Genomic DNA, 23,228 nt, shown 5'->3' with positions numbered 1-23,228 from the left:
GGGGCCCTAGTGAGCAAACCAGCCGCTCCCTGCCTGGGCCCAGCTCCAGGCATCACGGAGTAGGTCAGGTGCCCTAGGTCAGGTGCCCCCGGCTGTCTACAATGGGCCTCTCCTCCAGGGAAGTGGAAGGAATGGCTGGGTCCTAACGTCACACAACATCTAGGAGTGCAGAAGGGGGCACGGGACTAAACGGCTGTCCCTCGCGGCCCTGGCTGCCTGGGTCCAAGCCCCCAGAGGGAAAAGGGACACAGCAGCTCTTCCTCCTCAGCCCAGATTTTCCCATGTCTCAGACGACCAGCTGCATAATTTGAAGGGCCCAGTGCAAAATGAAAATGCAGGACCCCTGGTTTTAAAAGTTAAGAATTTCCAGCTTGCCACAACAGAGGGTTAAACCAAGCACACAGCCTGCTGAGCACAGGTCACACCCCCAAGTTGTCAGCACCCTGTGTCCCTCATACCCTGTGAAGCCAGGGGCTCCAGAAAGCAGAGGGGGGCAGTAGGTCCTCTGTCTAACCCGAGCTCAGTCCACAGAGGACAGGGGCATCAGGGAGGGACACCCAGGAGACTGGGAGGTGGAAGGTGGAAGCGACGAGCCCTGGGCGGGGTTCCAGGGACAGCACTGTGTTCGGCTAGGACCTGAAGAATGAAGTTTAGAGCTAGAGGAGGCCGTTGTACCTGAAGCAGAAAAGAGCTCCTCTCCGGGGGTGCTAGGGTGGGGTGTGAGAAGGGACAGGAGGGGCGCCTGGCTGGCTCAGTTTAAGTGTCCAGACTCTTGGTTTTGGCTCAGGTCATGATCTCACAGTTCGTGGGTTCGAGCCCCAAGTCAGGCTTCGCCCTGACAGCCCAGAACCTGCTTGGGATTCTTTCTCTCCTTATCTTTCTGCCCCTCCCCGACTCACACTTTCTCTCAAAATAAATAAACTTTAAAAAAGAAAGAAAAGAAAAACGGACAGGAGCCTGCGAGGAAGGTAGGGCCTAGTCTCAGGCCTGCATTGCAGGAAGATGTTCAGACTTGATCTTGAGAGCAAAGGGACAAGGTGCAGGGGCCCTGGGTGTGCACCCCCTTCCTGTGGGCCCCGTGGACCTGAGGCTTTAAGCGGAGACTGCACTTCCCAGCATGGGAATTTGCTCAGCCGTGGGCCCCCAGGGATGCCTTGCTGCTGACCCCATTTCAGACTTCAGGGGCCCAGGCCTGAGCTGGCAGAACTGGCAAAGGAGTGGGGCTTCTGTGCTGCATGGCAGGAGGAAGGGAGGAAGGTCAGGTTGCCCACCAAAGGGGGCCAGTATGTCAGGACCCCGCCCGACACAGGATGGGGAGCAGCCTTCAGCCCTGGGGGTGACAGTGCCTCTGCGTCCTGAAGGAGGGGTGGCATTCCTGCGCAAGAAGGGGAAGGAGGTCAGTCCTGGCTGGGAACATGCAGGGCATCAGGGACAGCGGCCAGCGGCCTGGCGGACAGGGCTGGAGATGGGAGAGACGGGGGTGGCAGTGTCCTGGTGAGAAAGGCGCATCTGCTGGGGGTGAGGTTGTTTTCCGCAGGCATGGAGGTTCCGCAGGCACCTTCCAGAGCCAGGAACAAACAAGATCGGGTGGAACCCTCGAGACATGTCCATGACCCCGGTCCCGTTTGGGGCATGGAGAGGCAGCCAGTCCCAGGTCCCAAAAACATCAGGCTGACACAGCCCCAAGGCCGCCCCACCACTGTCCCTGGCTCCTCTGTCCCCTCAGCAGGAACAGAACTCCAGGAAAGAAGGAGTTGGTGACTGGGGACATTGCTGAGACCATGCCCACCCTACGCCGGCTGCCCAGAAGCATGGTTCCAGCCCAGAGGGCACCCCAGCTGACCAGCCCTCAGCCAGCTCCTGGCCTGGTTCTGCCCCTTCCACTCAGCCGGCCCTGGTTTCCTCAGTCTGCCTGGGAGTGTGACCTTGGTCTGATGCCGATCACTTGGGGAAACAGGCACAAAGGCCACTCGGGGAAGCTTTGCAGGTAACAGTGACGACAACTGCCATTTTATGGGGCTTAGTCAATATGCCTGGCATTTCACATGTATAATGGGTATGACCTTAACTCAGGGTACAAATACGGATACATTTCAGCGTTTCTCGTTGAGTGATGGAGCGCCCGCTCCTCCTGTGCCCCCACTGGCAGAAAACTGAAGCAGAGGAGGACATTCCAAAATACGCCCCTTTGGCGTGAGAATTATCTGGAGCTGGTTATTCTTCAGAAACAGCAGACACAGGAGCAGCTCTGAAGAATGAGTGGATGTTACTCTTTTGCAAGGGGACGTTTCATCTTGTGAAAGAAATCTGCGCTTCGGTCTCCCTCTCTGTACCAGGGAGAGGAAGGTGGCTGGAAAGGGCTATAGCATTCCCAGTGCAGAGGGCGGGGGCTTAAATCTGCCTGACAACCTGCCCCTTGTTTGCTGTGCTTTTCCGGGTAACTTCTCACAACTCACCACTCCCCCCCCCCCCCACCCCCACACACCACCTGTCCCGACATCTTTCTCTAATCTTGGGCTGAAGGTGGTATTTCGAGTGGCGGCTTCGGCCATTTCGTAGAGTTTTAACTCAGTTTTCCTAGGTTATCTCCCATGCATACAGGAGGCACCCATGTTGCTCAACTTCTGTTTATCTGTCTTTTATTACCGGAAGTCTAAGAAAAATTATTTTTGGGGGCGCCTGGGTGGCTCAGTTGGTTAGGCCTCTGACTTCGGCTCAGGTCATGATCCCACAGTTTGTGAGTTCGAGCCCCATGTGGGGCTCTGTGCTGACAGCTCAGAGCCTGGAGCCTGCTTCGGATTCTGTGTCTCCCTCTCTCTCTGCCCCTCCCCTACTCGTGCTCGCTCTCTCTCTCTCAAAAATAAATAAACATTAAAAATTAAAAAAAAAAAAGAAAAATTATTTTTTCTCCCTCTCGGAGCCCACTTACTCCCAAATTGTACAGAACTCCAAAGTCTTCCTCAGTGGAAAGTCCAAAGACTTTGGAAAGTCTGTTGCCTGCCCCTCCACACGGTCGGTCATGCTGTGGGGCGCAGCCTGCCCCGGGGCACAAGCTGTAGCAAGGCCCATGCTTCACACAAAGTGATCCTCCTCTCTTTTTTTAGAAAATTTTTATTTACTTTCGAGAGAGACAGACAGAGTACAAGCAGGGGGAGGGGCAGAGAGAGAGGGAAACACAGATTCTGAGGCAGGCTCCAGGCTCTTGAGCTGTCAGCACAGAGCCCGACGCGGGGGCTCGAACTCACAAACCACGAAATCATGACCTGAGCCAAAGTCGGACGCTTAATCGACTGAGCCACCCAGGCGCCCCAAAGTGATCCTTCTCTTAATCACCCTCACTAGTGCAGCCCTCCTTCCCCAAAGAGCAGTAGCAAGTTAGGGGTACTGAGTCCTGTGGCTCTCAGTCCCTTACACAATCTGCTCTCAGGCTCTCTGTCCCTGGCAAGCAAATTTCCAGGCCTCTCCTGACAATAGATTTTAGTCCTCAACCTGATCCTGGAGCAGGCTGACAGGGGGATGGGTCTCAAATTCTTCCTCCCCAAAGGCCCTGGGCTTGAATACAACCTGCTTCCTTCCCTCCCATGCTGTCACCTTCAAGGCCGCTTGAAAAGGGGTCCCCACGGCCACTCAGCCATGTTTACAGAACTATAGGAGATCACTGAAAGAACCCCAGCCTTAACAAAGAAAGCCTGTTCCCACAAGACTTACGCTGTCCACTTAGACTGAGAAGGAGTGGGGAGGGAAGCTTCTGGAGCCCCATTACACACCACAGTCAACTGAAGAAACCACTCCCAGGAGAAGAGGCCCAGAGCTACTGTGTGACAGGACACAACTTGAATTTAGGTCTGTGCCCCTAAAGCCCTCAACCTGCTGTCTCCCAAGACCTTCATTCAACCCTTCCTTTTTCCCTTAGTGGTAACTTCCAGGTGTATTTGTGGATTTTTGCCCCAAAGCCCAGAGAGTAGAAAAATGTTATAGCCAATGAGTAGTTTGAAATCTGATATTTTGATGTGTGGAGGAGGCCAGGAGTATTAGCACTATAAGAAAAAAAAAATCCAGATAGTTACTTAAAATACTGTGAAGAAAAGCTTGTTTCAAAAATACATTATGCTTGGGGCACCTGGGTGGTTCAGTCGGGTAAGCCTTCAACTCTTGATTTTTGGCTCAGGTCATGATGTCACGGGGCGTGGGTTCGAGCCCTGAGTCCGTGCGCTGTAAGTGCGGAGCCTGCTGGGGATTCTCTCTCTCCCTCTCCATCTGCCCTTCCCCTGCTCTCACCCTCCCTCTCTCTCTTTCTCAAGATAAACAAATAAACTTAAAAATATATATATATGCTTTAAAGCACAACCCCAAGCTATCTCCTTCTAGCCCAGTTCATTGTCCTTGAGCTATCTTGCACCTTTTTAAAAATTGCAGGTACTGATGGCTATGGAAACACTTGTCCAGAAGAGCTTCCATTGACTTCTATCCCCCCTGTGGAAAAACCAGTTTTGCCTCCGTTTGCAATTCAATTCTGTCACTCCATATAAATTTGTGCTTGTCAATGTCTCCTGTGTGCCGGCTGTATCATCTGATTGTTCTCGTGTGAATAAAATAAAACTTTACCTCGGGGGTCATTTTTAGATCTGTACGAATTATAAATTTATCTTTCTCAGAAACTTCTCTTAACAAGTTTTTATATTAAAACGAACACAAACTCGGGGCGCCTGGGTGGCTCAGGTCACCATCTCTTGGTTCATGAGTTGGAGGCGGTGACCAGCCCTGTGCTGACAGTTCAGAGCCTGAAGCCTGCTTCAGATTCTGTGACTCCCTCCCTCTCTCTCTCTCTCTCTCTCTCTCTGCCCCTCTCCCCCTCACTGTCTCTTGAAAACAAACACTGAAAAACGATTTTTTTAATAAAAAAATAAAACGACACATATTATGGAGCGGAATGCAATTTTTGCATGTACTTCTAGTACAAAATTTACATCTTGGAACAAATTTTACACCACCTAGGTGAACCCAGGCACACAGCTCAATCCTTTTGGACAGGACTCAAGCCCCCAGGCTTGTCTGAAAAGCTCCCCAGGGAGCTTTGAAAAATGCTGGCGTCCAGGCCCCAACCCAAGCGGTTCCTTGCGAACCTCGAGAGTGGACGAGAGTCTAGGTGTTTGAAACAGCTGCCCAGGTCACTCGGACAAGCACCCCAGGGGGAACTAGTGGCCGGACGAGCATTTACTGACCCTGCAGTGCAGCAGGTGACCTGTTAGGAATTTATTTTAATCCGGTGCGGCCGAATCTACCAGGAATGCCCAGAATTCTTGCCCCCGCCCCTAGGCTGGGCAGCCGTCCCCCCCGCCCCGGGGCTTGTAATCTCGGTGCAGAAAAGCGGTGCTGGAGGGCGCGGGCGTCCCAGGGCGGTCAGGCCAGCCGGCGACCCAGAGGCCATCCCAGAACCGCCCCGGGCTTTAGTGGGGACAATCGCGCTTTGCCATCGGGCTGGGGGCGGAGAGGAGGGCGGTGAATGGTGGCGGAAGCCGCAGAATCCCGGGGGTCCGGGCAGAGGACGGAGAGCGCGGCGCTCCGCTCCCCCAGAGAGGCGTGTCCGGGCGGGACGCACCTGCCGGCCCGCGGCTCCGCGGTGGGGGCGGCGCACTTACCCCCGGAGCCGGCTCGGCAGCGGCGGACTGGGCGCGGGGCCCCGCGAGGACCGAGGGCGCGGTGCGGCGGGAGGACGGCGGAGTCCTCGGCTCCCGGGCAATCCCAGGAGAGGGCGGGGAGCGCCCCCAACTGCCCACGTAGGGTATCGTGACCACGGGACGGGAGGGACGATTTGCGCCGGTTTTGTGAAATCTATAATTTGCGTTATTTGTACCCCAAATCCCCGGCGTCACCTGAGGGCATGTGTGCCCCACAAACGCTGGAAAGCCCCACACCAAACTGTGTAACAGGAATTGTTTCGAGGTTTTATCCTTTTCCTTTGGCTTCTCTGTGTGAGGCTTTCTAGCACGTAGCCCTGAGTTGAGAGGTAAAGTTTAGGAGGTAGAAACGTGCCAACATCCGGACGGACATGGTGGCTTTGGAGGGAGTGAGATGGCTGTGAGGTCTTCTGGGCCACCTTAGGGTCGCTATTTCAGGGGAAGGAGGACTCATTATTTTACCCACCAACGAGATGAATTGCAGCCCCTTACAGTTGACAGAAATCACAGGCCAGGGCGCCTGGCTGGCTCCGTGAGTAGCAGGCCACTCTTGACCTCTGGGTTGTGAGTTTCAGCCCCACATTGGGGGTAGAGCCTACTTTAAAAAATAAGATGGTGGCTCAGTGGGTTAAGCATCTGACTTCAGCTCAGGTCATGATCTCTCAGTTCGTGAGTTCCAGCCCCACGTCCGGCTCTGTGCTGACAGCTCAGAGCCCGGAGACCGCTTCGGATTCTGTGTCTCCTCTCTCTCTGTTCCTCTCCTGCTCACTCTCTGTCTCTCTCTCTCTCTCAAAAATAAATAAACATTAAAAATTTTTTTTAATAAAAAATTAAGATGAAATTGGGCGCCTGGGTGGTTCAGTCGGTTGAGCATCTATCTGGCTCAGATGGTCTCTGGGATGGAGACCCGAGTAGGGCTCCCTTTTGAGCATGGAGCTTGCTTAGAATCCCCTCTCTCTCTCTCTCTCTCTCAATCAGCCCCTCTACCCAACTTGCCCTCTCTCTCCAGCCTGCCGGGTGAAAGCCCGCCTGCCCTCCCAGGCCTTCTGACGTCAGAATGAAGGCCTTAGATATCAGGGAATAGTTTGCTATCACCGTAATTGTTTAGTGTCTGAGCTCTCAGACACATGATGCAATACTCTAATTTTTATATAAAGCTAACATTGGATATAGCCAACATTGGTTAGGATATGTTTGGTTGCAAGTGACATAAAACTCAGCTCAAGTAAAAGACCAAGGGCCACCTGCAGCATGATTGGTCTGAGTCCACTAATCATCCAGGAGAGACACATAGGTCAGTGGTCCCACCTGCTGAGGCAGGCTGCCCTAAGCGATGGAGTGAGATCTGTGCTCAGGCAGCTGGGGCGCGGAAGCTGAAAATTACCCACCACGCTGAAGCCATGCACGTGGTCTGGAAGGCTTCGAGAAGGAGCGGAGCATCCCCCAGAGCTGCCTGCAGTTAGCTAAAACCATCTGCCAGTGGAAAGGTGGGACTCACATCAGCTCAGCTCATCCAGATCCCATCAAACGTTTCTTGCTAGATTTGTTTTATGTGATTTACAGCTGTGCTGTTTGGCACTTTAAAAAACAGAAAGTTCCCGGGGTGCCTGGGTGGCTTAATCAGTTAAGCATCCAACCTCAGGTCATGATCTCACAGTTTGTGAGTTCGAGCCCCACATTGGGCTCTGTGCTGACAGCTCGGAGCCTGGAGCCTGCTTCAGAATCTGTGTCTCTCTCTCTGCCCCTCCCCTGCTCATGCTCTGTCTCTGTCTCTCAAAAATGAATAAATGTTAAAAAAAATTGTTTTAATAAACAAACATTTTTTTAAAAGTTTTTTAAATAGAAAGTTCCTTGGCACACTTGGGTGGCTCAGTCAGTTAAGTGTCTGATTCTTGCTTTCGGCTCAGGTCACGATCCCACAGTTTGTGAGTTCGAGCCCTGCATTAGGTGGCTCGGTTGGTGTCCACTTTGGCTCAGGTCATGACCTCGTGGTTCATGAGTTCGAGCCCTGCATCGGGCTCTGTGTTGACAGATCAGAGCCTGGAGCTGTTTTGGATTCTGTGTCTCCCTCTCTCTCTGACCCTCCCCTGCTCATGCTGTCTCTCTCTTAAAAATAAAATTCAAAACACATTAAATTATAAAAAAAAAAAAATCCATGTCAAACTCTGTACCACACACAGCTTATACTTCCTTTTGCACATGAAACGTTTAGCACATGTGTGTATTAAGAAGAAAGAAAACATCAAGTATCCTCCAAAACAGAAATCTGACAGGCCAAACACTATGTCCAGGATACAATAAACCAGAGATTAGTCACAAAAGTAAAGCAAACAACAATCCTAGCCTCCTTCTTAAGTAACTTTCGAGTCAAAGAGAAAATAGAAACTATAATGGTTGATTGTTTTGAATTAGGAATACCACATAATTACGAGATAATGCCAATTTACGTCATTATGACTTCAAAGGTATTATATGTCAGGCCTTAGCCCTGAAGTCGTGACTATTTGAACATTGTAAAATTTACCAACTTTAAATGCATTCATTTTTTGTAAGAAAAAATACTATAAATAACTGACCTAATATTTCAACTCAAAATTTCAGGGAAAGAACTTTAAAACAAAGCCAGAAGAAAGAAATAAGAAATAAGAAAGAGGAAAGTTAACTTTAATAAATGTGAAAGCAGTAGAATTGATAAAGAAATTCAAAAGTCGATTTTTTTTAAGATTTTTTTAATATCTTAAAAAAATTTTTTTTTGTATGTTTCCATTTGAGAGAGAAAGAGAGAGACAGTGCACGAGCAGGGGAGGGGCAGAGAGAGAGACTGAGACAGAATCTGAAGCAGGCTCCAGGCTCTGGGCTGTCAGCACAGAGCCCAACGTGGGGCTCGAACTCATGAGCCATGAGATGATGACCTGAGCCAAAGTCGGACGCTCAACTGACTGAGCCAGTCAGGTACTCCTTAAGATTTTATTTGTATGTAATCTCTACACTCAACATGGAGCTTGAACCCACAGTTCTGAGATCAAGTCACATGCTCCACCAACTGAGCCAGCCAGGCGCCCCCAAAAGTAGAGTCTTAAACAAAAAAATTAAGCACTTCAATAGTTACAGTTTCTGCCAAATTGAATAAAAGGAGAGAAAAGACAAATGCAATTAGCAAGTTGATGTAATTAACACAGTTTATAATGTAAAATTATAAGAATTACAATTCCCACATGAACATGTGAATAGGTTTTTAAATCTTATTGGAAAGTATGGTTCAAATTAATACAAGAAACAGACTCACAAAGAAAAGAAAATCCTTATGTTCCCCTAAGTGAGGAAGAACCTCAAAGCATTATCAGAGGATCATCTTCCCAGGGGCGCCTTTGTGGCTCAGTTGGTGGAGCAGCCAACTCTTGATTTTGGCTCAGGTCATGATCTCATCGTTTGTGGGATCAATCCCTGTGTCGAGCTCCCTCCCTCTCTCTCTCTCTCTCTCTCTCTCAAGATAAATAAATAAGCTTAAAAAAAAATCACCTTCCCAGAGTCCCTGTAGATCATTTGGTCAGTAAGTTCTTTCAGATTCCAAAGAAACAACTCACTCCAGCCTATGTAAGCCACTGCTGATGTGGAAAAGGACAAACTGTCCAACCCCTTGTATGAAGTCAGTACAACCCGGATGCGAAACCCAGCAGAGCGAGCCCAGCTGCACGATGCCAGACTCCTGACACTCATCCAGAACCCCCTTCCATTTCCTGGTCTTGAGCTCCCGGGTTCTTGCCCTCCCATTTGTCCCTAAATCCTTTTGATCAATAGTCCCCCTTTTCCAGGGCAGACCCAGCCTTCACTTTAATCCCCCCAAGGGGCTTGTGTGCTGGATCATTCTCACCAAAGCTGGGTTTTGCTCGCTGCCTTCCTCAACACACTTAGTGACTTAGACCCGGTTAACCTACTCACCCAACACCCTGTGCCCACACTGCCGCTGAGTGCCTCTGACCCTCTAGCAACCCATGGGCATTGCTGACCAGCTACGGAGCAGAAGGCCCCCTTGGGGGCCTTTTGCATGCCAAGGCTGCCTCTGTTAGGTCTCTGCTAGAGACAGCAGACTAGACAGTGACCATCCTCCCCTCCTGGACATTGCCGATGCCCTCCCCACCCCCCACCTCTGTATTCACCCCACAGCTGTCTCACCAGCACCTCTGCATCTGCACCTCCCTGAGACACATCTCCCCTTCTCATGCCTTGTTCTCTTACAAGGGATGTGGATCCCACAGTGAAATGGCTCAAGTCCCTGGGGGAAATATGGTTCTTTCAGTTTTGCCACAAAGCTTTCCCCTATTCTGGTTGCAGTCACTGGTAACTGACAGAAACCCAACTCCAAACTTGGTCAAGAAAAAAAGAACTTTTAAGTGGATGTAACAAATCTCTAGGGCTTCGGGTATGGCTGGATCCAGGTGCCTAAATGATTGCCTTTCATCTGTTAGCTCTTTTTTTCTCTGAGTTGACTTGATTCTCTAGCAGGCAGCTTCAGACTTAGGTGGTCTTTACAGATCACGCTCCCAAAAGAAAAAAAAAAAAAAAAGTAAGCAGAGTTAGAAGAAGAAAAAAAAAGGAGATACAGCTTTTGTGATACCAGAGAAGTCATTTCAGACCTCCAGCTATTTATGCCCTACTGTGATTTATGCCCTACTTGCCCATGCCCATTGCCCTACTTGCCCATGCACACTTCTTGCAGAACTTTCTACGAGGTGTCAGAACGGGGGAAAAATGCAAAGACCTCGATAGTTAAGGATTTAAAGGGAATGCAAAGATGAATAGTCTCTACCAGGCCAGGAAATAGTCTAACCATAACAGAGACAATAAATCAGTGGTCAAACTCCCAGTGCTGTTTCAAAGGTAAGCAAGGCCCTGCATTCCTTACCCAGGATAAGGATCCCGAGACCTCATCCAGTTTATTCCAGCTCTAGGCTCTTGGAGCATCCCCATGACCCTTCTCCTTGTCCAGTTATCTCTGCCTCTTTATAATTTAAAACCTCTACCCAAGAAGGAGCACAAACCTCATTAACATAACATACAATGTGTAGGCATGTTTCCTTAAGACACAGGCATGACCTTATGCCCGTCTCTACGTACGATGGCAAAGATCTCCTTTCTGAATGTTCATCCTAAGCCTAAAGAAAAGAAACCCACTCACCCCTGCTCAGGGAGCCGCATGGCTTTGGAATTTATTCCCCCCTCATCTCCTTATTTGCCGCAAATAAATTTTCCTGTCTGTGTGACAGCTCCGCCCAATGTTATCTCTATCTGTACGTCACCAAGGAGCAAACTCGCATTCATTCAGTTCTGAAATGAGTATCTTCCCGATATTTCTGGCAAACACTCAAGGAGAGATTCTCCTTAGGCCGGCGTGTATCATATATCCAAGCCGGACCAGTGTTTATGGCGAGGAGAACGGAGTCCACTAACCAGGATATCACTGAGGCCCGGGACAGGGTTAGGCCCATCCAATCCACATGGCCCAAGCAGGATTACAATGAAAGGGGGCTGTCAAGGAAGGATGGATTCCCCAAGGAAGGGGTTAAGAGCAAACAAAAATGACAAACTCAGCCTGCAGCGCCCCAGGCTGGGACAGATTATAGTTGACCCTCACACTCTGCTCAGGATCTGATGCTTCACACCCTTGGCCCCCAGATGAGCCTGGACCCTCCACCAAACCCTTTTCTCAAGAGATTGTTTTCCTCTTGGGAACTTTTTTTTTAAAAGTAATCTCTGTGCCCAAGGTGGGACTTGAACTCATGATCCCGAGATCAAGAGTCACGTGCTCCACAGACTGAGCAATCTGGCTTCCATTCTCTGCCCACCAAAGCCCATCAGGATTGTTCATTCGTGACTGACCTCCAATTTAAACAGGTTCATGGATCTCCCCATGGGGCTTTCAGGTCTATGCAAATCTGGAATTGCAGCTTGGACATCAGATTCTGAGTGAAGGAAAGAGGAACCCAGAGCAGAAAGAACAGGAATTTCCATTCTCTTTGCGCAAGAAGGGGGCCTGCTTTCCAGAACTGAACCTGGGTAGTGAGCTATTGGTACCTAACAAACTATACCAAACTTTAACAACCCAAAACAACAAAAAACATCTCTGGAACTTGGGAGCAAATTAAGTGGATTCACCAAACACAAAAGTTCTAAATGAAAGATTATACAATACAGTTTAGTAGCATATTAAAAGTTCAATAGGGCAAAGGATCTGAATAGACATTTCTCAAAGAAGATAAACAGCCAATAAGCACACGAAAAGATATTTAACATCACTAGTCATTAGGGAAGCAAATCAAACCCACAATGAGGTATCACTTAGGCATCTCATTAGGATGGCTCTTATCCATGAGGATGGCTAATAAAAAAAGAAAAGGGGGTGGGCCTGGCTGGCTCAGTTGGTAGAACATGTGACTCTTGATCTCAGGGTCATGAGTTCAAGCCCCGCATTGGTCATGGAGCCCATTTGTGGGGGAAAAAAGGGAGGGGGAGGGAAGAACAAGTGTTGGCAAGGATACGGAGCACTTGGAACCCTCGTGCGTTGATTGGTGGGAATGTAAAACGATGTAGCCACTATGGAAAACAGTTTGGTGGTTCCTCAGAAACCACTTGATGCAACAATTTTAATTCCAGGTATATACCCAAAAGAACTGAAAGCAGGGACTCAAACAGATACTTGTACATCGGTGCTCATGCAGCATTATTCACAATAACCAAAAGGTGGAAGCAGGCCCCAAAGTCCATCAGTAGATGAATTGATAAAGAAAACGTGGTCTATCCATACAGTGGGATAACTGAATGAAATTGCCACAACGTGGTACATACACGCTGCAACACGGATGAAAACCTCACGCTAAGTGAAATAGAACAGACGCAAAAAGACAAATACCGTCTAATTCCACTTACATGAGGTACCTAGAGTAGCCAAATTCATAGAGACAGAGAGTGGAGTCGAGGTTACCATGGGAAGTGAGGAGAGGAGGGAGGGAGTGTTTAAAGGGCACAGAATTTATGTTGGGGATGATGAAAAAGTTCTGAAGTTGGATGCTGGTGATGGTTGCACAGCTCTGTAAATGTATTTAATGCCACTGAACTGTACGCTTTAAAAAGATTAAAATGACAAATTTTGTATAATGTATATTTTACCACAATAGTAGATAGATGATAGATAATTAAAAAAAAAAATTTTTTTAATGTTTATTTATTTTTGAGGGACAGAGACAGAGCGTGAGCCGGGGAGGGGCAGAGAGAGAGGGAGACACAGAATCCCAAGCAGGCTCCAGGCTCTGAACTGTCAGCACAGAGCCCAGTGCTGGGTCCCTTCCTGGAGGCTGGCCACAGGTTGTACTCCCGCCGCCCCAGAGACAGGCCAATGAGAGGGTACAAAAGCCCTACCCCTGCCTCCATCCGGAACAATCTGAGGGATAGTCCCAGCTCCAGAGCTCCCATGGGAACTGAGACCTCCATTTCAGCTGCATCCCAGCCCAGCTGTTCCTGTCCCCCATCTCCCTCTCTCCCCCCTCCTCCCCCCCTCTCCCCTCCTCCTCCCACCCTTCCTCCCCCCACCCCCAGGCGCTGAGCCTGAGAGCCCTGCCCAGTAAACCTCCTTTTGCAAATTTCCCTCTCAGAGTCTGGGTCCCGGAGACCTGCCCAGTGACTCCACCTATACTTGGTCCAAAAAACTGAACCTCAATCTGATCTATTGTCTAGAAATACGAGGGGGCAGAGAACATGGTAAACACCACCCACAGGGACGTAATCAGCAAAACCAAGAGGAGGCCCATTCTGCAGGCAAATTACTTGATGTCATCGATGAACAAACAGCAAGAAAAATGAAAAGAGGGAAGGAAAATTCACAGACTGAAAGAGCCTCCAGGGGCTCCTGGGTGGCTCAGTCAGTTGAGCGTCTGATTCTTGATTTCAGCTCAGATCATGGTCTCACAGTTCATGGGATCGAGCCCCAAGATGGGCTCTGAGCTGACAACACAGAGTCTGCTTGGGATTCTCTCTCTCCCTCTCTCTCTGCCCCTCCTCCGTTCTCTCTCTCTCTCTCAAAACAAATAAACTCAAAGAAAGAAAGAAAGAAAGAAAGAAAGAAAGAAAGAAAGAAACTCCAAAGCCATGTGTGCCTCCTTTGAATGCAGGTTTGATAAGGGAAGTGAAAAAAAAAAAAAAAAAATGATGAGCTAATCAAGGAAATCTGAACACTGAATATTTGATGACAGCAAGGAATTAATGTTTAACTTGTAAGATGTGATAATGGAATTATTGTTTTATTAAAAGAATCATTAACCTTTAAAGATACATATTGAAATATCTTAAACAAATTAATATAATGTTGGAAATATGTGGACAAAATATTGGGAAAATTGGAAATACGGATGAAATTATATAATATAGAAAATATATTTCAAAAATTTCTGAGGGTTGTGGGAAGGATGAGGGACAAATGAAACAAATTTGGACAAAGCTGGGGGCCGTGGGGTAGCAGGTTCTTTTTTCTGGTCTTTCTACTTTAATATGTGCTTGACAATGTCTCTAATAAATTTATTTTTATTTTTATTTTTTGAATTTTTTGAGAGAGATCATGCAGGTAAGCAAGCAGGGGAGAGGCAGGAGAGAGAGAGAGATTGAGAGAGAGAATCTCAAGCAGACTCCATGCCTGGCTTATGGCCCAACTCAGGGCTGGATCTCATGACGGTGAGATCATGACCTGAGCAAAATCAAGATTTGCACACTTAACCGACTGAGCCACCCAGGCGCCCCAAAAGATTTTTTTAAAACATCAATTTGAACATAAAAGTTGGCATCCTATGTAATGGTAAAACACTTGGGTGGTTCTCAGCATGATCAAACGTATTCCCTCGAGGCCACAATTATGAGCTAACTAGGTCTGGAAGTCACAAAGCAAAAAGATGTGAAACAAGAAAACGGACACGAGAAATAGGACTAGTGAAAAGGAAGTTATGTGATTTGCAGATGACACAGTTGACTACTACAGAAAAACCAAATCAAGTGAAATACGTCACACTTATGACAGTGTAGCAAAGAGACTAAATGCGAGAAGAATAGACATGTGGGGTTTTTTTGTTCTTTTTAAATGTTTATTTTTGAGAGAGCACAAGCGGGGAGGGACAAAGGGAGAGGGAGACACAGAATCCGAAGCAGGCTCCAGGCTCTCAGCTGTCAGCACAGAGCCCAACGCGGGGCTCGAACCCACCAACTTCAAGACCATGACCTGAGTGGAAACCAAGAGTCAGACACTTAACCACTGAGCCACCCAGGTGCCCTAAGACATGTTTTCTGATATGTTAATAACATTCAATTAGATTACATAATGGTGGGAAAGACTCTATCAAAATAACCAGGAAAAAACATTACTAGGGGCGCCTGGGTGGCTCAGTTGGTTAAGCGTCTATTGATTTCAGCTCAGATCATGATCTCATGGTTTGAGTTCGAGCCCCGAGTTGAGCTCTGTGCTGACAGTGCAGAACCTGCCTGGGATTTTCTCTCTCTCCCTCTCTCTTTGCCCCTCCCCCGCTATCTCACACACACTCTCTCTCTCAAAATAAATAAACTTAAAAAAATTTTTTTAGGGGCGCCTGGGTGGCGCAGTCGGTTAAGCGTCCGACTTCAGCCAGGTCAGGATCTCGCGGTCCGTGAGTTCGAGCCCCGCGTCGGGCTCTGGGCTGATGGCTCGGAGCCTGGAGCCTGTTTCCAATTCTGTGTCTCCCTCTCTCTCTGCCCCTCCCCCGTTCATGCTCTGTCTCTCTCTGTCCCAAAAATAAATAAAAAATGTTGAAAAAAAAAATTTTTTTAATAAAATAAGAGAAGAAACATGCAATTCTCCTTTAAAAAATTATTAGGATAAAAAAAAAAAACATTATTTGGAGTAGCCTTAATAATAAATGTAAGAGATGTGTGAAGAAAGGTAAATTTTTTTCTTAGTGATATAAGTCACCTGTTCCAGGATGGAAAACTGACGGTTGTAAGAATGTCGGTCTTTCCAAATTAATGTTAGTGTTTTAATACAATTCTAACCAAAATGTGGGGAGTCTTTTATGCCGTTATTGAAACATACGGACATACAATAATTTCACGTACTGAAAGTGGATAACGTAATAAGTCTGACATGCATACTCATGTCAAACCATGACCACAGTCAAGAGAGCGGACCACCCATCACTTGTGCCCCTAGGCACTCTCTCCCTTCTTTCCTTCTTTGCCTCCCCCTCTCCCTTCCCTGGTCTTCAGCAACCACTGATCTGCTTCCTACCATCATGGATCAGTTTGCATTTTCTGGAATTTTATAGCTGTGCAATCATCTATATAGCACCTACTCTTTTTCATCTAACTGCTTTTACCTAGCATAATTATTTACAAATCCACCCACCCTGTTGTGCATATCAATAGCTCCTTTTCAGTCTTGGTTTTTTTTTTTTTTCCTAAGTAAGCTCTACATTGAATGTGGGGCTTGAACTCACAACCAAGATATCAAGAGTCGTATGCTGTATGGACTGAGCCAGCCAGGCGCCCCTCAACAGCTCCTTTTCATTGTTGAGTGGCATTTCATTGTATGGATATACTAAATTTTATATCTTTTTTATTTTTTATTAATCTTTGAGAGAGAGAGAAAGAGGACAAGTGGGGAGGGGTAGAGAGAGAGGGAGACACAGAATCTGAAGCAGGCTCCAGGCTCTGAGCTGTCAGCACAGAGCCCGACCCGGGGCCCGAACCCGCGAACCATGAGATCATGACCGGAGCCAAAGTCGGATGCTTTAACCGACTGACCCACCCAGGCGCCCCATGGATATACTAAATTGTAATCAGTAGTTGAACTTGCAAATATGAGATCTAAGAATAATGAAGGTCAGCTGTATATACTGAAATGTATTACAAGGAACTGCCTCTCACGACTGTGGGGGCTGCCAGAGGGGGCTGGCAAGCCCAGAATCCACAAGGGCAACCCGTCAGGAAGGGCTGGCTAGAACTCCACGCCCACAAGAGTTGAACTACACAGGCAGAATTTCTTCTTTCGGGAATCTTCCACCCTGCTCTTTAAAGCCTTTCAACTGTTTGAATTAGGCCCCCTTAGATTATGTAGGATAATCTCTCTTAACATCAATTGCCTATAAACTTTCATCACCTCACCAAACACCTTCCTGGCAACACCTAGGCTAGTTCTGACTCCAGAACTGGGGGCTGTAGCCTAGCCAGGTTGAGACATCAAAAGGCCATCACAGTCACTGGACGAAACCACGCTGTAGCTGCAATACTGAAGACAGAGGACTATGATAAAAGCTACGTATTATCCCGCTTCACGTTTAATAACGAACATGACAGAACACAAGAGCCAGTGTTCTTGTGCTGGAAAAATCTCGCGAATGAATGGGAGAATAAAACCGGCGACACTGAAAGGGCATGGCGCGTCTGGCCCTCCCAAAAAAAATGCATTTAAAGATGCAGGGGGTTTTGTTTAAGGAGAGCTCAATTCGGGAAAAGTTGGAACACTCCCGACACTGGATGGGCTCACAATAAGCTTTTACTGCCGCGGGCTCTGAAACTGCTCAGCCGAAGACAAATCTCCCACACTGTTCGAGAGACGTGTGGAAGGCAAGGGCGTGCGCGAGGAAATTAACGAGCTACTTTTTGGGTTGGATCAGAGGACAGCAGTGGAAGCAGTTCCTTGTCGAACGGTGTGATATGTTCTAGAATAGATGACCTTTCTTTTACCAGTGGAAGCAGGTCGTTGAGGAAACAGCCTCGCTTTCCCCTCCAGCAGGCAAATGGACGAAACCGCAGACCCCTCTCAGCGAGGGGGCATCTCCTTGCTTTTGGTCACGAGGGACGCGCTGCCGCTTTCTTACTTTGTGAGTCGCCCCGTGCAAACTACAAAGGCTGTCGACGTTTTGGAAGCGCTAAACACGTTTTTTGCCAAATCGGTTGTGCCTGGAAAGAAACGCTTCATTCTCTGGCCAGATGGACCTCCCGCAAAGCTTATTTTGCAAACTCGAGTGATAAAGAGAGCTCTGCACGTCGTCATCGCTCGATGCTTTTTACGCAGACCGGCACAGGCAGTAGAGACTTGCCCAATATCTCTGAGAGATGTGTTGTCAACATTCATCAAAGTCATCAACTCTGTCGGAAGCAGGTCCCTCCATCACTGCATTTGAAAAAGTTTACGAGGAAATGGGAAAACAGTTTATAGAGGGCTTCTCACTGGCTTTTAAAGAACAAGTTCTTTTTTATTTTTTAATGTCTTTAAATATTTATTTTTGAGAGAGAGAGAGACAGAGAGACAGAGAGACAGAGAGACAGAGTGAGCAGGAGAGGGGCAGAGAGAGAGAGAACAGAATCCCAAGCAGGCTTCAGGCTCTGAGCTGTCGGCACAGAGCCCGATGTAGGGCTCAAACCCATGAACTATGAGATCAGGACCTGAGCTGAAGTCGGGGGCTTAACCGACTGAGCCACCCAGGCACCCCAGAATGTTACTATTCTTTGAGAAAACCCTGTCTTCACCTAGTGAAGCAAGCCTTGGACGCTTAGATATATATCTATCCAAATCAAGATTTTCTGGACTTATACCAGAAAAAAAGAAAGCTGTTACAAACATTTTCATACAATTTTTGTGTGTGTGGACACATTTTAATTTCTCCTGAGTAAATACTTAGAAACAGAACTGGAGTCATAGCGTAGGTATATGTTTAACTTTACAGTATTATAAACTGTCGGTGTAGCTGTATGTTGAATTTTATAATAAACGGCCACTTTCCAAAATGGCCGTACCATTTGACATTTTACTGGCAATGAGTAAGAGATTTGGCTCCATAGCCTTGACAGCATTTGCCCTGCCAGTAGTCTTAACTTTAGCCATGCTGGTGGGTAGACAGTGGTATCTCTTTGTGGTTTTGATTTGTATTTCTCTGATGGCTAATGATGTTGAGCACTTTTTCATGTGCTTTTTTTTTTTTTTTTTTGCAAATTCAGATGTCTTCTTTTATAAAGTGTCTGTTTAAGACTAGTCTTTTTATTGGGTTATCTTTTTCTTGAGGACTTGTAATCCTGTATAGTTTATGGGTACAAATCCTTTATCGGGAATTCATTTGTGAATATTTTCTCCCAACTTATGGTTGTCTTTTCATTTTCTTAACAGTGTCTCCTGATGAGGGGCACCTGGCTGACTCAGTCAGTGGAGCGTGCGACTCTTGATCTCTGGGTTGTGAGTTAGAATCCCACGATGGGTGTAGAGATTGCTTTAAAAAATAAAATCTTAAAAATAAATAAATAGGGGCGCCTGGGTGGCTCAGTCGGTTAAGCGGCCGACTTCGGCTCAGGTCACGATCTCGCGGTCCATGAGTTCCAGCCCCGCGTCCGGTTCTGTGCTGACAGCTCGGAGCCTGGAGCATGTTTCAGATTCTGTGTCTCCCTCTCTCTGACCCTCCCCCATTCATGCTCTGTCTCTCTCTGTCTCAAAAATAAATAAACGTTAAAAAAAAATTAAAAAAAAAAGAAAATCTTTAAAAAATAAATAAATAAATAAAACACAAAACAAACAAAAAGTGCCTTCCGATGAGCAGACATTTTAATTTTTTTTTTAATGTTTATTTATTTTTGAGACACAGAAAGACAGAGCATGAATGGGGGAGGGTCAGACAGAGAGGGAGACACAGATTTTGAAGCAGGCTCCAGGCTCTGAGCTGTCAGCACAGAGCCCGATGCGGGGCTCGAACTCACGGACCGTGAGATCATGACCTGAGCGAAGTCGGACGCTTAACCGACTGAGCCACCCAGGCGCCCCCCGATGAGCAGACATTTTAATTTTGATGAAGTCCCATTTAACATTTTCCCCCATTTATAGTTAATGCCTTTTGTATCCTAAGAAATCTTTCCCTACCCTAAGCCATAAAGATATTCTCCTTTGTTTTCTTCTAGAAGTTTTGTAGTTCTATGTTTTGTATTCAGGTCTGTGATCCACCGTGCATTAATTTTTATATATAGGGTGGAGTAAAAGTTGAGGTTCATTTTTTTTTAAATATAAATAACCTAGTTTTCTAAACACTATTTGTTGAGAAGACTGTCTTTTCCCCCCATTGAATGCCTTAATGCCATTTTAAAAAATCAATCAAATCAATATATGAGGAATTACTTCCAGAATACCTTCTCTATTTCATTGATATATTTATCCCCACAACAGTAAGGCACTGCCTTGGTTTCTGCAGCTTTCTAATAAATTCTAAATGAATTGAATTCATTTAGTGTGAGTCCTCCAGCTTTGTTTCTTTTATTTTTCAAGGCCATTTTAGCTATTCTAGTCCTTTGCATTTCCATATAAGCTTTTAAGTCATCTTGTCAACGTCCACTAAAAACGTTGCCGAGACTATGATGATTGGATTGAATCTATAAATAAATTTGGAGATGATGACGTCTTAACAATATTGTGTCTTCTCATCCACAAACGGGGTATATCTCTCCAGTTCCCTAGTTATTTCAGTTCTCGCAATGTCTTCTCATCTTTTGCTGCAGTTATTTTGGCGGTAAGATGCATGGGAGGAGGCTCCCGCCGGGACAGCAGCCGCGCGTGTGGCGAGGGAGGGAGCGGCGAGTAGCGGCCGCCAGGGCGGCGCCCGAGAGCGGGGTGGTGCGCGGACTGGAGAGCCAAGTGGGCCCCCCTCTGCCTGCCCTTCTCTTCCGGTCCGCACGCGAGACCCTGAGCAGCACCTTGGGCCAAAATCCGAAAGGGCGCCCGACGCTAACCACAAGGGGGCGCACGAGCCCTCAGAAAAAGAACAGCAAGAAGCAACTGAACATATGGATGAAGTACAAAATGCAATAGTCAGACTTAATGGCCAAGCCAGTAAGGAGACTTTGCAAAGACAACAGAAACATAACAAACCCCGCCAACCATTTTTTCAGGAGGGGTCGGAGCTGGTGGCCCAAATTCCACATCTGGGGGGAACGACATTTGTCAGCCATCCTCAAGTATCTGCACCGCTTAGGGAGGAGGATGAAGATGTGAGCATTGTTCGCCAAGAGTGGAAGCGACAGAACTTCCAGGTATTAAATCAGGTGACAGAATAGATTTTTATCTTGGTGAAAACCTCACTTCGAAAACAAAGTGCTTTCCAAAGAAGTTCATCGGAGTGTTGATCCACCCCCAGGGCTCACGGAAGTCAAGTGGAAATCTGGAAAGGATTTGGCAAAACGTTCAAGTCCGACTCAGAATCAAGCCAGCAGGAGGAGAGAGCGTGGGAGCCAGAGGGTGTCCTCCTCTGGTTTACTGACCAGTCTGCGCAGGTGCGGGTGAGTGGGGCGGGGCAATCAGAGAGGACATGTGGCAAATCCATGGCAGCACTCCTTGGCTCCCGACATGGATGATGAAGAAGAGGAAGGAGAAGATGATGACGGAGGAGGAGGAATGGAAGATATTGACAAAGTGAGGATGAAGATGATGTTGAGCGGGAGGAAGGGGAAGGACGAGGAGGGAGAAGCCGACTCATGGAACAGGGATGGATTCCAGCCTTCCTTCCTAAATCGTCTCCAGTTCCTGGAAGCAAATTGCAGCCTTCCCCCCCCCCCCCCCCCTCTCCTCTTGTGCTCTGTCGCCCTGTTTTTTGAGGTCCCGTTTCTCTCTTTTACACCAGCAAAGGCTCTCAACTATCTGGGGAGGAAAAAACCTTGAGCAGAATACATTGGCGGGAAAAATCTCTACTCCTTTCTGTTCCAAATTCATTTTCATCCCTTCCTGTCTCAACAAAAACTTTATGGAATCAACACCGCCGGGGAGCGGGGAACAAAACCAAACCACCTTCTGCTCCCTTAATTCGCTGGCCGCTGAAGGGCGCTAGGCCCCTGTGTAGAAGGGCATAGAAGTCTAGCTTCTCCCCTCCTATCTCCGTCTGTGGGCTAAGTAAGAGATTACACTGCGTCTCCATGTGCGTATAGACGGTTGGCATTTACCAACGTGTATCAGTCCACCTTCTCTTGTGTAAGAAAAAAAATTTTTAGGGGCACCCTGGTGGCTCGGTTAGTTAAGAGCATCTGACTCAATTTCAGCTCAGGTCACGATCTCACAGCTCGTGAGATTGAGCCCCGCATTGGGCCCTGCACTGACAGCACGGAGCCCGCTTGGGATTCTCTCTCTCCCTCTGTGCCCCTCCCGCCCCCTCAAAATAAATAAAATAAACATGAAAGTTTTTTTTAACTTTAAAAAATGGGGTTATGAAAGGTCAGCAAAGGGTGGATTTGAGATGTTTGGGTGGATTAAAGGAGGCATTTTGACATTTGGCTTCTCCTTTGGCACGTTTAATTGTGATGTGTTTTACTTTTACAGGTTTTGACTTTAAATTTGTTAGTTCACATACAGTATCAAATTAGTTTCAGGTGTAGAATTTAGTGATTCAAAATGCACGTACAACAGCCAGTGGCCGTCACAAGTGCACTTTTTAATCCCCATCACTTATTTAACCCATCTCCACCCCCCCCCCACCCCCCACCTCCTCCCTGGTATGATCGTGATGTTTAATAGACATCTCTGCATGTAAAATGACACTTTAGAAATAAAATTTTCTCCTAATAATGACTTGAGCCCTGCCTCTTGGTGAGACAATCAGCAGAACCTGTAGGATTTTATCTGGAATTGACCTGCTTCCATTGTGGAGTGTTTATTTAAAATTTGTATTTTGTGTCCCTGGAAAGCTGATGCTCAGTTTTAAAAGTAAAAATTGCACAGGGGCGCCTGGGTGGCTTAGTTGGTTAAGTGTCCAACTTCAGCTCAGGTCATGATCTCACCGTTTGTGAGTTCAAGCCCCGCATCCGGCTCTGTGCTGATGGTGCAGAGCCTGCTTGGGATTCTCTCTCTCCTTCTCTCTGTCCCTCCCATGTTTGTGCACTCTCTCTCTCTCTCTCTCTCAAAATAAATAAACTTAAAAAAAAAGTTTTTAAAGATATCATCCACTGTCTTATATTTTTCTGATAAGAATGTAGCCATTATTCTTACCCGTGTTCCTTTGCAGGTAATAGGTCTTTATTGAGTGGCTGTTTTAGTCTTTGTTTTTGAACAATTCGGTTATGATGTGCAGAGGTGTGGCTTTCTTCTTGGCTCTGGGGGTTGTTTCTCATCAAATTTAGAAAATTCCAATCATTATTTTTCAAAGAGATATTTTTCAGCTCCATTCATTCTCTCCTGTCCTCCGTGGACTCAATTACACGTACATGAGGCAATTTGATATGGTCACTGAGGCTCTCTTCAGTTTTTTCCCTAATCTTTTTTCTCTTTGAGCTTCAGTTTGGATAGTGTAGGGGAAGTTCTGGGCTTGGAGCCCCTGTAACAACAGATAAGTTAACAAGAGAAAAATCACACAAATTTCTTTAATGTAAGTTTTACGTGCCACGGGAGCCTTCACAAGGAAATGAAGACCTAAGCAGTGAAGCCTAACTGTTGTTAAGTTTGACAAAGAGTGGAGAGCTGTGGGCACGCCTGGTATCCGACTCTTGCTTTCTGCTGGGGTCATGATCTCACGGTTCGTGGGTTCG

The 23,228-nt window shown here is 47.2% G+C and overlaps 1 pseudogene; it reads left to right on the top strand.

The window, feature by feature from the left end:
• The first annotated feature begins 5,503 nt into the window (after window positions 1-5,503).
• Window positions 5,504-21,773, top strand: LOC132671077 (uncharacterized; annotated as a pseudogene).
• The last annotated feature ends 1,455 nt before the right edge of the window (window positions 21,774-23,228 follow it).

This window comes from Panthera onca, chromosome C1 (genome assembly GCF_046562875.1).
Source record: "Panthera onca isolate mPanOnc1 chromosome C1, mPanOnc1 haplotype 2, whole genome shotgun sequence".
Lineage (NCBI taxonomy): Eukaryota > Metazoa > Chordata > Mammalia > Carnivora > Felidae > Panthera > Panthera onca.
Note: the sequence above shows the minus strand (reverse complement) of the source record. Positions and strands in the feature narration are given on the sequence as shown.